General features: G+C 47.6%; 1 protein-coding gene across 16 annotated transcripts in view; it reads left to right on the top strand.

The window, feature by feature from the left end:
- Nucleotides 1–15,101, top strand: part of CCDC73 (coiled-coil domain containing 73) — a 142,853-nt gene that overhangs the window by 55,423 nt on the left and 72,329 nt on the right. The window lies entirely within an intron of this gene.

A 15,101-nucleotide genomic window follows, 5' to 3' on the forward strand; every position in this document is an offset into this window, starting at 1 on the left:
TCAACTTCTCCAGACTGGTGCCACAAACAGACATATGCACATGCACGCAGAAGTGGTGTGGCTGGAGCCTTTATTCGGCCTTCAGCTGAGAGGACAGGGGAGCTGAGGACCAGGATGGCTGGCGAACCTGCCCGCCAACGCGTGGCCAGACGATCCCACCTTCCAGGAGCTCCGGTTGCCGGGGACTCGCGCGGCGCAACCGCAGCCGGCCGAGGTGAGCCGAAGTGATCGCCCAGGCTCGCGATCGCGCGGAGGATGAGGAGGTAGCGACACTGGGAGCGTTCTCCCTTTCTCTTGGCTGGCTGGCTTCCTCCAGAACTCGTGCACGACCACCTTGCCAGGACCAGAACGAGAGAAAAACGACGACTGCGACAGACCCAGAGCAGAACGAACCTCGAACCTCTTCGCGCGCACAGACCGTGCTATTTTTATCTCCCCTGCTTCGCAAGGGGCGGGGGGGGGGGGCGCCTCCTCATAACTCCGCCCTTTCCACACCGAAGACCTTCTGCGCATGCGCGCCCCCTCATTCCTCGGAGGCGCGCCTTTTCTTCCCTTCGTGACTCAGCCGCCGCCAATGTGGCTGCCGCATTCCACCCCCGCCCCCCACGAGCTGCTTTTATGCCCATACAAGGCAAGGAATTCAGATCGGGGATGCAGTCTGAACACGCCTGCATTCCAGTGAGCGTGCAGGGGATGCTCGCTGTTCCGGCAGCGTGTCTGCCACCAACGGGCATTTTGTGGCTGTTGTTGTTGATGGTTTTCCAAATACAAATCGCAGCGCATGAACATTAAATTACCCATTAGACTAGGGTCGGGACCCTAACTGGCAACATGTACTTACCAATATAACTGAGCTAAAGGACCTGAATGTTGAGTGCGATAGCTTTCCAAATCCGCAACAGTATGTTGATTACACCTTACTTTTTAATCCCCATTTTAAATTCTTCCCTCTGATAATTCAATTTAATATCAAGCATAATCTTTAGAGACATATACTTGTTACTCAGGCATCAGGTTTCTCTCAAACAACTTTACATTTAGTTGTGTGCAAGGTTTCCATAAAATAATGGTGCAAAAGGAAATTAGTTTTACTTTTAAGTGATTTCAGTTGATGGTCGGGTTATCGGCGACAAAACCGTCTCCCGACCAGGTTTCCTGGTGAGGAGGGTGAATAATGGTATTCATAGAATACTTACCCCGCATAGACACCCAGCAGGATTCATAAGAAAACCTGTCAAAGGGTGGAGGAGTTCCTTGTGAGCCAACGGCCATCCATATCTAGTGCCCAAACTGTCTTTAGAGGTCCTCCTGCAGTTGGGTTACTGTTTTTTAGGAGGTTGGTGGCAGGATTTGCATTCCAGCCACTGTGAAGCCCTTCACTCCGCAAAACACCAAAACACAAAGTAATCTAAAAACCCACTCTGTGGCAGTACCTGCTGTGCACACCGTGGGAGCTCACAGAATGACGGGATTGAGGCAAAGCCTTAGGGACCCCCACTATTTGATTCGAGGAAAACCACAGGGTAACTTTCCTGGGTCAGATTGCGGTAGTGTGTTGGGGTGGTGCTGAGGTGTTGTCTACCATACGGCGGTCTCCTTTGATGGACCTGAAGCAGTCTCTGCAATGTCCTATCCCAAAGGGAGGATGATCACCTGTCTCTTATCATTTGAGCTCAAGCATTTGAACATCGGTATTGCAGCACTCTGAGGTTCAGAGACCGAATAGTGGCGAGAGCATGGCGGGTGGTTGTACCTACTATTGGTCTGGTTGCTCTGATGGTTACCATGCCCAAGGAGTTGGTGTATCTGTGTCCAATAAGCTGACTCCAATGATAATTTAGGTATGATTCGTCAACAAGTATATGATGAGGCTAAAGGGGCTGTCGCACCTTGACGATTTAGCCAGCATATGCTGACGTATGAAAAATTTGTCTAAAACGCTGGCACACGTCGAATACATTATGGGTAAGTTTGGTATACGTTTAGAGCATGCTGTAGCACGCTGGCATACGTCGTAGTATGCCGAGCTCATCGACCAATTTTTTCATGCTCAAAAATTTTCGATGTATGCCAGCGTATGACTCACATGTTCCGTATACGCTGGCCATAAGTTGTAGGCACGTTACGCGATCGTTGACACACGTTACTTGTAAGTTACTCAGAAGTCGAAACACGTCGAGGTAATGTTTAGCGTACCCAAAACTTATTTCTAACCTATGAGTAACGTGTTGTAGGCACGTTACGCGATCGTTGACACACGTCGACACACGTTACTTGTAAGTTACTCATAAGTCGAAACACGTCGATGTAATGTTTAGCGTACCCGAAACTTATTTCTAACCTATGAGTAACGTGCTTTGAACCTATTTCCAACGCATATTGACGTATGTAGACGTATTTGACGTCTTCCGGATGACCACAGATCTTACTGAACGTGTTTCTAACTTACAGCTACCGTATAATGGCGTATTGGCAGCGTTTTGGGGAATTGATGTGTAAAAATGGGATTCACAGGAGGAACCCGTCAGTGTTCCAGACTCCATGTTTTTTTTTTTTTTTGTTTTTTTTTTGTATACCTTGGTCGAGGCTCGTATGAGAGCTAACACACAACTCACAGCAAGGAGGCATGAGACAAGAGGGGCGGGAGTGGAAGGGACAAAACAGTGGGGAACAGACACATTAGGTGAACTGTGGAAGGGAGAGGGATGGGGATGGGACGGGGAAAATGGCGAAGAGAAGATGGACATTTCAGGGACTTTCAGGAAGGAAAGCAGGAGAAATGAAGGAAGTGGGCTTGGGTGGATTATCGGCGGTAGAAAAGATCGAGGATTTGGATGGGGGAAGATAAGAGGTGGTGGTGAACAGCTGTTTTGAAAGCCTGGAGGGAAGAATGGGAAAGAATAGAGAGGAAGTTTATTCCAAAGGCGGGAAAAAAGAGGAATGAAAGAGTGAAGATGAGCAGTGATTCGTGATTTTGGTAGTTTTACCAGAAGGGGGTTGTTGGCGGACCTTGAGCGCCCTGTGGAAATGTGGTGGGGACAAATCGCAGAGAGAGCAGGGGGGGCAAGGCTGGAGAGGAGTCGGTAGAAGACAGAAAGACCACCGACCAACCTGCGGTGATTGAGTGAGAGGCCCAAAGACTCAGCTTCATTGCGGGAGATGCCGATGATCTTAAATGCCCTGGTTTCGACAGCGTGAAGCCGAGAAAGGTGGGAGGCAGGAGCACCAGCCCAGAGGGGAGAGCAGTACTCCATCAGGCTACGGACAAAAGCTTTGTAAGTGGTCAGGAGCTCAAGAGGGCCGAGGAAGGACTTAGCACGACGGAGGATTCCCAGTCGGCGACTGGCTTTTGAGGCGAGGTTGGAAATGTGACTTTCCCAGGAAAGGTCATGGCAGATAGTGAGACCTAGAAGCTTGAAAGAAAAGACTTCTTCCAGAGGATTGTTGAGAAAGTGGATGGGGGGTTTTGTAAACGGTCCTTTCGAAGAGACATAGTGAGAGTGTGAGATTTGTCTGGATTGAAAGACATGTTCCACGTGTTGGACCAGTTTGTGATTTTATCCAGATCTGCAGTGAGCGAAGAAGCTGCTGCTTGCCGGTCTGAGGGATGACAGATGGTACGGCAGAGGGTGGAGTCGTCGGCAAAGAGAAATAGAGGATTTTCCAGAGAGTCCGAGAGATCATTGATGAAAACCAGAAAAAGAACAGGGCCCAGAACGCTACCTTGAGGAACTCCAGCCTGCACAGGAAGAGGGGATGAAAGAACTCCATTTAGGGCCACACGTTGACTGCGACAGGAGAGGAAGTCTGCGAGCCATGAATGGAGATGGCCTTGAATACCATGGGAAGAGAGTTTGGTGAGTAGGGCAGGGTGCCAGACTGTGTCAAAAGCACGTGATATGTCCAGGGATACGGCTCGGATTTCCTGTCTGGCATTGAGGACCTCCATCCATTGATGGGAGAGCAGAAGCAGCATATCCAGGGTAGAGTGACCTGGTCTGAAACCAAATTGATGATTGGAAATCAAGCCATTGGAGAAGAGGAAGGATTTCATATCTGAGGCGATGATGGATTCCATCACCTTGCTGATGATTGGGAGAAGGCTGATTGGTCTGTAGTTATAGGGATCTGTTTTTGCACCTTTTTTATGCAGGGCAGTGATGTTAGCAGATTTCCAAGCAGATGGCAGATGACCTTGGGCAAATGAGAGGGTGAATAGAACAGAGAGAGGGTGAGCAAGAGCAGAAGAGCAGGCTTTGTGGACACGTGGGCTGATGCCGTCTGGACCGGTTGCAGAATCTGACTCGAGGTTTGAAAGCAAGCTCTCCACCTTGTCAGGAGAAAAGGATACAGAGTCCAGGGACAGTTGGGTGCGACTGGGTAAAGTGGGTAGAGATAGTGATGGGTTTAGGACACAAGATTTAGCTGCAAACACCGAGTTTAGACATTCAGCTTTATCACGTGTGGAATCAGCAGTGCGACCATTTGAGGTAAGGGAGGGGATGGAGGGGGAACATACACCAGAAGCAGATTTGATTAAACGCCACCAGGATTTTGAGGAGGGAGAGAGGTTTGAGAGTTCAGACTTGAGATGAGAAAGATGTTGTTTTCTGGCTCTCCTGAGGGTCGATACACACTTGTTCCGAGCTTTGTGGAAAGAACTGAGATTGCCCTCAGTTGGGTTTGCTTTCCATGAGGAAAAGGCAAGTTGTTTCAGGACAACTGCCTCGCCACAAGCTTCAGTAAACCAAGGGCGGGAGGAAGGGTAAGAAAACTGAACACGAGAGGGGATAAATCTGTGCATGAGGGAGAGCAAGTTTCTTTGAAAGAATTCCCAGGATGAGTTGATGTTTGAGAAAGTAGTAATAGGAGACCAGTCTGTAAGTTTGATGGCTGCTCGGAGACCCTGCCAGTTGGCTTGAGTGAAATGCCAGACTCGACGGCGGTGAGGTGGTTCTCTGATAACAGCCAGAGAGATGTCCACTTTGACACTTTAATTTCTCGTGCGGTTATGATTTAAATCGTTGAGCGGCAGCCTATGAATAGCCTACGCCACGTGATTGCCGACGATACGCTGCCGCACGCTATGCATACTGTTACGGTTGTGGAAATTCACAGAACACCATTCAGGCTTTCCAGAGATCAGTTATGTCGATAAGTGTGTGTTCAGATTAGATTTCCCCACCGATGTCTAAAGGGATTTATTCATGTAACCGGGCTGTGATCTTTGAGTCAGCTATTATTCTTTTGCTATCTTTATTTTGGAACAACCACATCTGAACAACCACAATCGCCTCTCAACAACCATGCCATCCCCACCACAGCGCCAACCACAACCGCCTCTCAACAACCACACCATCCCCACCACAGCGGCAACCACAACCGCCTCTCAACAACCACGCCATCCCCACCACAGCGCCAACCACGACATTTCCTCACCATCTCCTCAACAACATCTCCACAAACGCACAACATCGCCTCACCTTCATCTCCATTGCACCGCCATCTTTTCGCCAGCCACGGCAAATCCCACAGATGAGCAACATCGCGGGAGGGTTCCCTGTTAGAGCGGGAGCCGATGATTCCTGCAACGTCCGCGTGGTTGATGATTTCATCCACGTCCGCGCATGTCCGAGCTTCGCGAAGAGATCGGATCAGAATCACAAAAGGGGCAGAGCCAGCAGGGGGTGAGAGGTAAGAGATCAAACGCACCCCCGACCCGATAAAAAGGCGCGCTGGAACGCCAGTCGCGCAGTGGACGTCTGGAGTCGAGCTAGCGTTGAGTCGGAGGAAGCCAGCAGCCCGCCAAGGTCCAAGTGCAGTCGGGGTCTTCGGAGTGCATCCAAACCTGCCGTGCCGCCCAGAACTGCGAGTCGGTGGAGAGAGGTCGCCAGCCAGCAACAGAACGGTCCGAGCCAACGCTGAGGAACGGGCGAGCTCTTAAAAGAGCATCAACTCTCGAAAGAGCAAAGGCCCATTTGTTCCTTTGAGGGGTCGTCGGCAAGGCCGATCCACCAGGCCGCACGGCGGGGCCTGGACCAACCGAGCTGCCGTGTTTCCGACGAAACGTCGAGGGTCGCTCAGCGAGTCACCACGAGGGTGACAGGTAACCAGCCCGGCCTCTCCGAGCTCTTGCGGTCTCCACAGCTCCGTGGATATTGAAGGCCTACGGGTCCAGTTCTGCCCCTCCCTTTCCTGGGGTTTCTTTGTATGAAAGTTGTGGTGCCGTGTCCATAAGTAGAACTGTTAAGTGAATGTACAGTAAGAAATAGAACGATTGTAGTTCTTTGTCTTGCTCGTGTTTTGTCCCTTACCTGCATTGCTTTACTGACTGCATGATTGCATACGTGTTTGCATGCATACGTGTTACAAATAAATGTCATTGTATGAATGTTCACCTGTTCGTTGCGTCCTTTCCCTCGATTGAGCTGCCGTATTGCGTTTGGGATATTAGCTGGCTTTTAAATAGCCGATAAAGTAATCGGATCCGGCGGGGCTTGGCGATATACACCGCTCGGCAAATCTCAAACGGAGCGATCTACTTAAGCGGCTCGTTTCCAAGCAGGTCCCGTTGAGGTGTAAATCCCCGGCATTTCTGTCTGCACGCATACTTAGGTAAATCGACAATTCGGCGATCGGACCCTGTCGCGCGTGGACAGAATAGTTGGCTGATTTACGGTGTGATTAAAAACACACCCGTAACTGGATTTCGGCGTTGATCTGAAAGCTGACACGAGGTTTGCCACGTCTGCTGGGCGCGTGGATGCGATTAGCTAAAAGTGGTCGCTCGCATGCCGGAGTGGTGAGAAACCACAACAATACATTGGACTGTCGTGGGGCATACATTGTGAACGTCGACAACATGCTAAGCATTCGTTGGTATAAGTTATCGAAACATTCTGTGTACGTTACTAATACGTTATGCATTTGTCCATCTCGTTATGAATACGCCAAAAACTTAAAAAAACATCAATAGTTCAGCGTGGAAAAACGTTAAAAAAAAAAAACCCAAACAAAACTTCGAAGAATGCTGCAAAGAAGTCTCCTGGCCGTGGCCGTGGACGCAGACGCAAGGAGGATCCATCATCACCCACACCCTCCCCATCACACTCACCTACTACTACTACTCCTACCACTACTACGACTACTACTAATGACACGCTCATCTACTACGACTACTGATATTACTGACATGGACATGTACTCACCATAGAGTCTGAAACACTGATGGGTTCCTCCTGTGAAGCCCATTTTTATATACCAATTCCCCTAATCGCTGCCAAAACGCCATTATACGGTAGCTCTAAGTTGGAAACACGTTCAGTAAGTTCTGTGGTCGTCCGGAAGACGTCAATCAAATACGTCAACGTGCGTTGGAGATACGTTGCACATAGATTCAAAGCACGTTACTCATAGGTTAGAAATAAGTTTCGGGTATGCTAAACATTAAGCCGCTGTCACACCTTGACGATTTAGCCAGCGTATGCTGATTTATTAAAAATTTGTCTAAAACGCTGGCACACGTCGAATACGTTATGGGTACATTTTGTATACGTTAAGAGCACGCTGAAAAACACTGCCATACGTCGTAGTACGCTGGCTTTAAACGTTGTACTTTTGGGTTATCCTCAAATTTTTGCATGCTTGAAATTTTATGACTTATGCCAGAATATGACTCACACGCTCTGCTATGCTGGCAATAAGTTGAAGGCACGTTATGCGATCGTTGACACACGTCGACACACGTTACTTGTAAGTTACTCATAAGTCGAAACACGTCGAGGTAATGTTTAGCGTACCCGAAACTTATTTCTAACCTATGAGTAACGTTTTGTAAGCACGCTACACGAACGTTGTTCAAACTTCGCAACACGTTACTTGAAAGTTCCTCATAAGTCGAAACACGTAAAAGTAATGTTTTGGGTACCCGCGACTTATTTATAACCTATGAGTAACGTGCTTGGGAATTATTTGTAAAGCATGTCCTACGCACAAATACGTATGTAGATGTATTTGACGTCTTCAGGACGACCACAGAACTTACTGAACGCGATTCTAACTTACAGATACCGTATAATGGCGTATTGGCAGCGATTAGGGGAATTGGTATACAAAAATGGGGTTCACAGGAGGAACCCGTCAGTGTTCCAGACTCCATGGTGAGCAGATGTCCATGTCATTCGAGAGATGGAGGATCCAGCCAGGCTGAGACGAGAATACCTACAAGCTGTCCTCCAACATCAACATGACCTCATCGAGTTGACACTGCACCAGTTGCGTGCCATTAGAGCCAGGAGAAGAAGACGTGAACGGAGGAGAAGGAACTTGGTCAGACCATGGATCGGGAGGCGACGCCATTACGGCATATATGACCAGCTCATGGTGGAACTCCGGAACGAGGACCATGCATCATTCATCTACTTCCTGCGAATGCCCCCAGCGATGTTCGACGAGCTGCTAGCCAGAGTGGGTCCAAGGCTAACCAAGCAGTACACCTTCTACAGGGATCCGCTTGAGCCTGGCATGAGGCTGGCACTGAGCCTGCTGCTGTTGGTGCCGTGACTGCAGTGCTGTGGAAGCGATTTAACTCATTCAATGAAAACTATTTCAATTGCCGAGCACCAGCGTCCAAAAACAATAGGCGAGTGACAGGCATTTATTAAAAGTGAAGTTGCAGCCTATGAATAGAAAACCTCACGTAATCGTCGGCGATACGCTGCCACGCTATGCATACGTTAGACTATCGTTGGGCATAGGTTGTGGATGCCTAAAACACGCTAATCAATCGTTGGTATAACTTATCTATGAGTTATCGAAGCGTTCTGTGTTCATTACTAGTACATTATGCATTTGTCCAAGTCAGTTTGAATACTTTAAAAACTGAAACAAAAAAAATCGTTCATCGTGGGAATGAGAAAAAAAAAATTAGCCGAAAAGAACATCGAATAATGGTGCAAAGTAGTCTCCTATTCGTGGACGCAACGAGGATCCATCATCACCCACACCCTCCCCATCACACTCACCTACTACTACTGACATGGACCTACTACTACTACTACTACTACTACTACTACTACTACTACTACTACTACTACTACTACTACTACTACTACTACTACTACTACTACTACTACTACTACTACTGACATGCTCACCTAATACTACGACTACTGATACTACTGACATTGACATCTACTCAACATGGAGTCTGGAACACTGACGGGTTCCTCTTGTGAAGCCCATTTGTATATACCAATTCCCCTAAACGCTGCCAAATCGCCATTATACGGTAGATGTAAGTTAGAAACACGTTCAGTAAGTTCTGTGGTCGTCCGGAAGACGTCAATCAAATTCGTCTACATACAACAATGTGCGTTTGAGATACGTTACACATAGGTTCAAAGCACGCTACACATAGGTTCAAAGCACGTTACTCATAGGTTAAAAATTAAGTTTCGGGTATGCTAAACATTACCTCGACGTGTTTCGACTTATGAGTAACTTACAAGTAACGTGTGTCCGACGTGTGTCAACGATCGCGGAGCGTGCCGAGAACTTATGCCAGCGTATGCGGAACTTGTGAGCCATACGTCGAGTACGTCGTAAAATTTTCAGCATGCTTGAAATTTCACGACGTACGAGACGTACCACGGAATATGACAGCGTACTTCATTGTTTTTTAGCGTGCTCCTAACGTATGCACAACTTACCCATACCGTATTCGACGTGTGCCAGCGTTTTAGACACATTTTTCATAGGTCGGCATACGCTGGCTAAATCGTCAAGGTGTGACTGCGATGTTGACACTTCCAATTTTCAGGCGGTTATGATTTAAATCGTCGTGCGGAAGGTTTTTAACAGAGAACGCCACGAGTTCGTCGGCGATACTTCCAGCGCGCTATGCCTAAGTTAAACTATCGTTGGGCATAGGTTGTTAACGCCGACAACAGGCTAAGCATTCGTTGGTATAAGTTATCTTCAAGACAACGAAACGTTCTGTGCCCATTACTAATATGTTATGAATCCGACCAAAACTTAAAAAAAAAACTCAAAACTTCAGCGTACGCCAACGTTTTACATACATTTTTATACGTTGCCATTGCTGGCTAAAACGTCAAGGTGTGACAGCGCCTTTTCCTCGACGTGTTTTGACTTATGAGTAACTTACAAGTACCATGTGTCGACATGTGTCAACGATCGCATAACGTGCCTACAACTTATGGCCAGCATATGCAAAACGTGCGAGTCATATGCTGGCATACGTCGAAAATTTTTGAGCATGCTTAAAATTTGTCGACGTGCTCGGCGTACTACGACGTATGGCAGCGTGCTTCAGCTTGCTCTTAACATATACAAAACTTACCCATAATGTATTCGACGTGTGCCAGCGTATTCGGCAAATTTTTCATACGTCGGCATACGCTGGCTAAAACGTCAAGGTGTGACAGGGCCTTGACACTTCGATGTCTAGTGCGGTTATGATTTGAATCGTCGAGCGGCAGCCTTTTAATAGGCTACGCCCGTGATCGTCTGCGATACGCTGCCGCGTGCTATGCATACGTTAGATTATCGTTGGGCATACGTTGTGAATGCCGACAACACGCTGAGCATTCGTTGGTATAAGTTATCGAAACGTTCTGTGTACGTCACTAATACGTTATGCATACGTCCAACGCATTATGAATACGCCAAAAACTTAAAAAAAAAAAAAAAAACATCAATCGTTCAGCGTACTACAGCGGTTTACATACATTTTGATATGTTGCCATATGCTGGCTAAAACGTCAAGGTGTGACAGACCCTTAAGGATTCATCACTTGAATTCACCATTGTTTTTAGCCTGCCTAACAATGCCTTGACTTGAAACAGGCCGCAAAGGTTTCTTTACGATGAAGTTTTTTTTTTTCACTTTCCCTACTCATATCATCAAATGCCTCATCATCATCCCTATGAATTGCTGGATACATTGCAATGCTTATAAACTCCCGGAGACGCCAGCATTCGTGGCTTTATTTCATTTCCCCACGTGCCGTAACCTCGGGAATCTCTTAATCTCAGCTGAATTTCAAAATTTCAACTTCTTAAAGGACTTCAGCTGCAGTTCCAACTGCTAAAAAAAAGTGGTCATTTGTCCAAATCAGACATTGCTTGACATTCCGGGTGTGTCCAAGTACATGGTGTTTGTTTGTACAGTGCCTTCAGAAAGTATTTACACCCCTTGACTTTTTTACATTTTGTTGTGTTACAGCCTGCATTTAAAATGGATTCAATTGAGAATTTTTTTTGTCATTGATCTACACGTAATACCACATAATGTCAAAGTGGAATTTTGGTTTTTAGAAATTTTTACAAATCAATTGAAAATGAAAAGCTGAAATGTCTTGAGTCAATAAGTGTTCAACCCCTTTGCTATGGCACTCCAAATTGAGCTCAGGTGCATCCAATTTCCTTTGATAATCATTGACATGTCTCTGCAACTTAATTGGAGTCCACCTGTGGCCAATTCAATTGATTGGACATGATTTAGAAAGAAACACACCTTTCTCTATGAGGTCCCACAGTTGCCAGTGCATGTCAAAGAAGAAGCTCTACCATGAAGTCCAAGGAACTGTCCGTAGAATGCCGGGATAGAATTGTGAGGAGGATTCGATCTGGGGAAGGCTATAAAACAATTTCTAGAGTTTTGAAAGCTCCCAAGAACACAGTGAGCTCCATCGTTAGGAAATGAAAAGAATACAGAACTACCCAGACTCTTTCTGGAGCTGGTTGTCTGACCAAACTGAGCAACCGGGCAAGAAGGACTTTGGTCAGGGAGGTGACCAAGAACCCATTGACTACTCTGATAGAACTAGAGAGTTCTTTGGCTGAAATGGGAGAACCTGCCGGAAAGACAACAATCTCTGCAGGACTTCACAAATCTCAGCTTTATGAGAGAGTGGCCAAACAGAAAACACTCCTGAGAAAAAGGCACGGGAAAGACTGAGCATGAGGAAAAAGATTCTGTTGTCTGATGAGATGAAAATTGAACTACTTGGCCTGAATGCAAAATGCTATGTCTGGTGGAAAACTGAGCACAGCTCATCACGCATCTAACACCTTCCCTACCGTGAAGCATGGTGGTGACAGCATCATGCTATGGGGATGCTTTTCAGTGGCAGGAACTGGGGAACTTGTAAGGATAGACTGATAGAGGGAACAATGAATGGACCCAAATACAGGCAAATCCTTGAGGAGAACCTGCTTCAGAGTGCAAAAGACCTCAGACTGTGGCAAATATTTACGTTCTAACAGGACTATGACCCCAAGCATACAGCCAAAGCAACAATGGAATGACCAGAACAAGAACGTGAAAGTCCTTGAGTGGCCCAGCCAAAGCCTAGACTTAAATCCCATTGAGAATCTGTGGAAATACTTGAAAATTGCTGTTCACCAATGCTCCCCACCAAACTTTGACAGAACTTGAGCAAATCTGCAATGAAGAATGGAAGAAAATCCCCAAATCCATATGTGCAAAGCTGACAGACATAACCAAAAAGACCCAAAGCTGTAATCACTGCCAAAGGTGCTTTGACAAAGCATTGATGAGGGGGGCTGAACACTTATGTAAATTAGATATTGCTGCTTTTCATTTGAAATGAAATAGTACATTTTTGTAAAAACATTTGTAAAAATTTTGAAAAACAATGTTTGATTTTAAACTTGATTTAAAAAAATATATAGCATTTTGATTCCTCACCCTTTCCGAGCTCCCCACCCCTCCTCACTCCCCCACCTCACTCCTCCTCCCTCCTGACTCCCCTCCCTCTTCTCCCTCCCCTCCCAACTCCTCCTCCCCCACCCCTCACCCTCTCTTAAGGGGACTGCTAAGGATGGATGGTTTAGTTTTGAATTTGAAATGGCTTCTCCAGAGTGTGTAGCGTGTACTAATCAGATTTGGAGTGAGCTGACCAGAGGGGTGCAAAGGTCACTGCAGGAGTGAGCATGCCGGCAGACAGGCCTTTGCCGAGTAGATACCGTGGGTTTTAAATGCTCCCGCCCGGTTTTTTTTTTTTTATTTTTTTTTTGTATACCTTGGTCGAGGCTCGTATGAGAGCAAACACACAACTCACAGCAAGGAGGCATGAGACAAGAGGGGCGGGAGTGGAAGGGACAAAACAGTGGGGAACAGACACATTAGGTGAACTGTGGAAGGGAGAGGGATGGGGATGGGACGGGGAACATGGCGAAGAGAAGATGGACATTTCAGGGACTTTCAGGAAGGAAAGCAGGAGAAATGAAGGAAGTGGGCTTGGGTGGATTATCGGGGGTAGAAAAGATCGAGGATTTGGATGGGGGAAGATAAGAGGTGGTGGTGAACAGCTGTTTTGAAAGCCTGGAGGGAAGAATGGGAAAGAATAGAGTGAGGAAGTTTATTCCAAAGGCGGGAAAAAAGAGGAATGAAAGAGTGAAGATGAGCAGTGATTCGTGATTTTGGTAGTTTTACCAGAAGGGGGTTGTTGGCGGACCTTGAGCGCCCTGTGGAAATGTGGTGGGGACAAATCGCAGAGAGAGCAGGGGGGGCAAGGCTGGAGAGGAGTCGGTAGAAGACAGAAAGACCACCGACCAACCTGCGGTGATTGAGTGAGAGGCCCAAAGACTCAGCTTCATTGCGGGAGATGCCGATGATCTTAAATGCCCTGGTTTCGACAGCGTTAAGCCGAGAAAGGTGGGAGGCAGGAGGACCAGCCCAGAGGGGAGAGCAGTACTCCATCAGGCTACGGACAAAAGCTTTGTAAGTGGTAAGGAGCTCAAGAGGGCCGAGGAAGGACTTAGCACGACGGAGGATTCCCAGTCGGCGACTGGCTTTTGAGGCGAGGTTGGAAATGTGACTTTCCCAGGAAAGGTCATGGCAGATAGTGAGACCTAGAAGCTTGAAAGAAAAGACTTCTTCCAGAGGATTGTTGAGAAACTGGATGGGGGGGGTTTTCTAAACGGTCCTTTCGAAGAGACATAGTGAGAGTGTGAGATTTGTCTGGATTGAAAGACATGTTCCACGTGTTGGACCAGTTTGTGATTTTATCCAGATCTGCAGTGAGCGAAGAAGCTGCTGCTTGCCGGTCTGAGGGATGACAGATGGTACGGCAGAGGGTGGAGTCGTCGGCAAAGAGAAATAGAGGATTTTCCAGAGAGTCCGAGAGATCATTGATAAAAAACAGAAAAAGAACAGGGCCCAGAACGCTACCTTGAGGAACTCCAGCCTGCACAGGAAGAGGGGATGAAAGAAATCCATTTAGGGCCACACGGTTTTATATAGAACCTGGCAGTTAAAAAGAAAACATTGCTGTTTGGGCGCATTTTATTGCCCTTCCCTTCCCCTCCCCTCATGCTGCCTTTGCTTCTTTTCATGCTGCCTTCCCTTCCTGTCATGCTGCCTTCCCTTTCCCGTCATGCTGCCTTCCCTTTCCCGTCATGCTGCCTTCCCTTTCCCGTCATGCTGCCTTCCCTTTCCCGTCATGCTGCCTTCCCTTTCCCATCATGCTGCCTTCCCTTTCCCGTCATGCTGCCTTCCCTTTCCCGTCATGCTGCCTTCCCTCCCTTTCCCCTCATGCTTACCTCCTCCCAAACCCTCTCCCCTCTACACCCCCATGGACATCTCTGGGCGGTCTGTGTGTGCTGTTTAAACGTACACAATTTGGTTCAACCCTGCACTAACCCCCCCCCTCCACTTCTGCACAAGTCCTACTACCAAACGAAAGTCGAGAACCCCTCCCCCTTTTCCACCAAGTCCCCCTACTAAACGCAAGTTCAGAACCCCTTCCACTCATGCTTACCTCCTCCCAAACTCATCCCCTCCACATTTCCCCCTCCTGTCCCACCCCCTCCCAGAATGTATAGTGACATTTGGCAAGGCATAGCTCTCCCTCCCCTCACCTCCCCTTCCTCACTCTTCTCTCTTCCTAGCTTCCCCATTCCTCATCCTCTCCTCTCCCTCCCCTCCCTACTCTCTCCCGCCTTTCTTTCCCCTCCCTCCTGTCTCTCTCTCTCTCTCCCTCACCTCTGTTCTTTCTCCCTCCCTCTCCTCCCTCCTCTCTCCCCCTCCCTCCTTTCGCTCCCCCCTCCCT

The sequence above is a fragment of the Eptatretus burgeri genome, chromosome 6 (assembly GCF_056783735.1).
Source record: "Eptatretus burgeri isolate ZD-2024b chromosome 6, Ebu_testis_v1, whole genome shotgun sequence".
In the NCBI taxonomy this organism is placed as follows: Eukaryota; Metazoa; Chordata; class Myxini; order Myxiniformes; family Myxinidae; genus Eptatretus; species Eptatretus burgeri.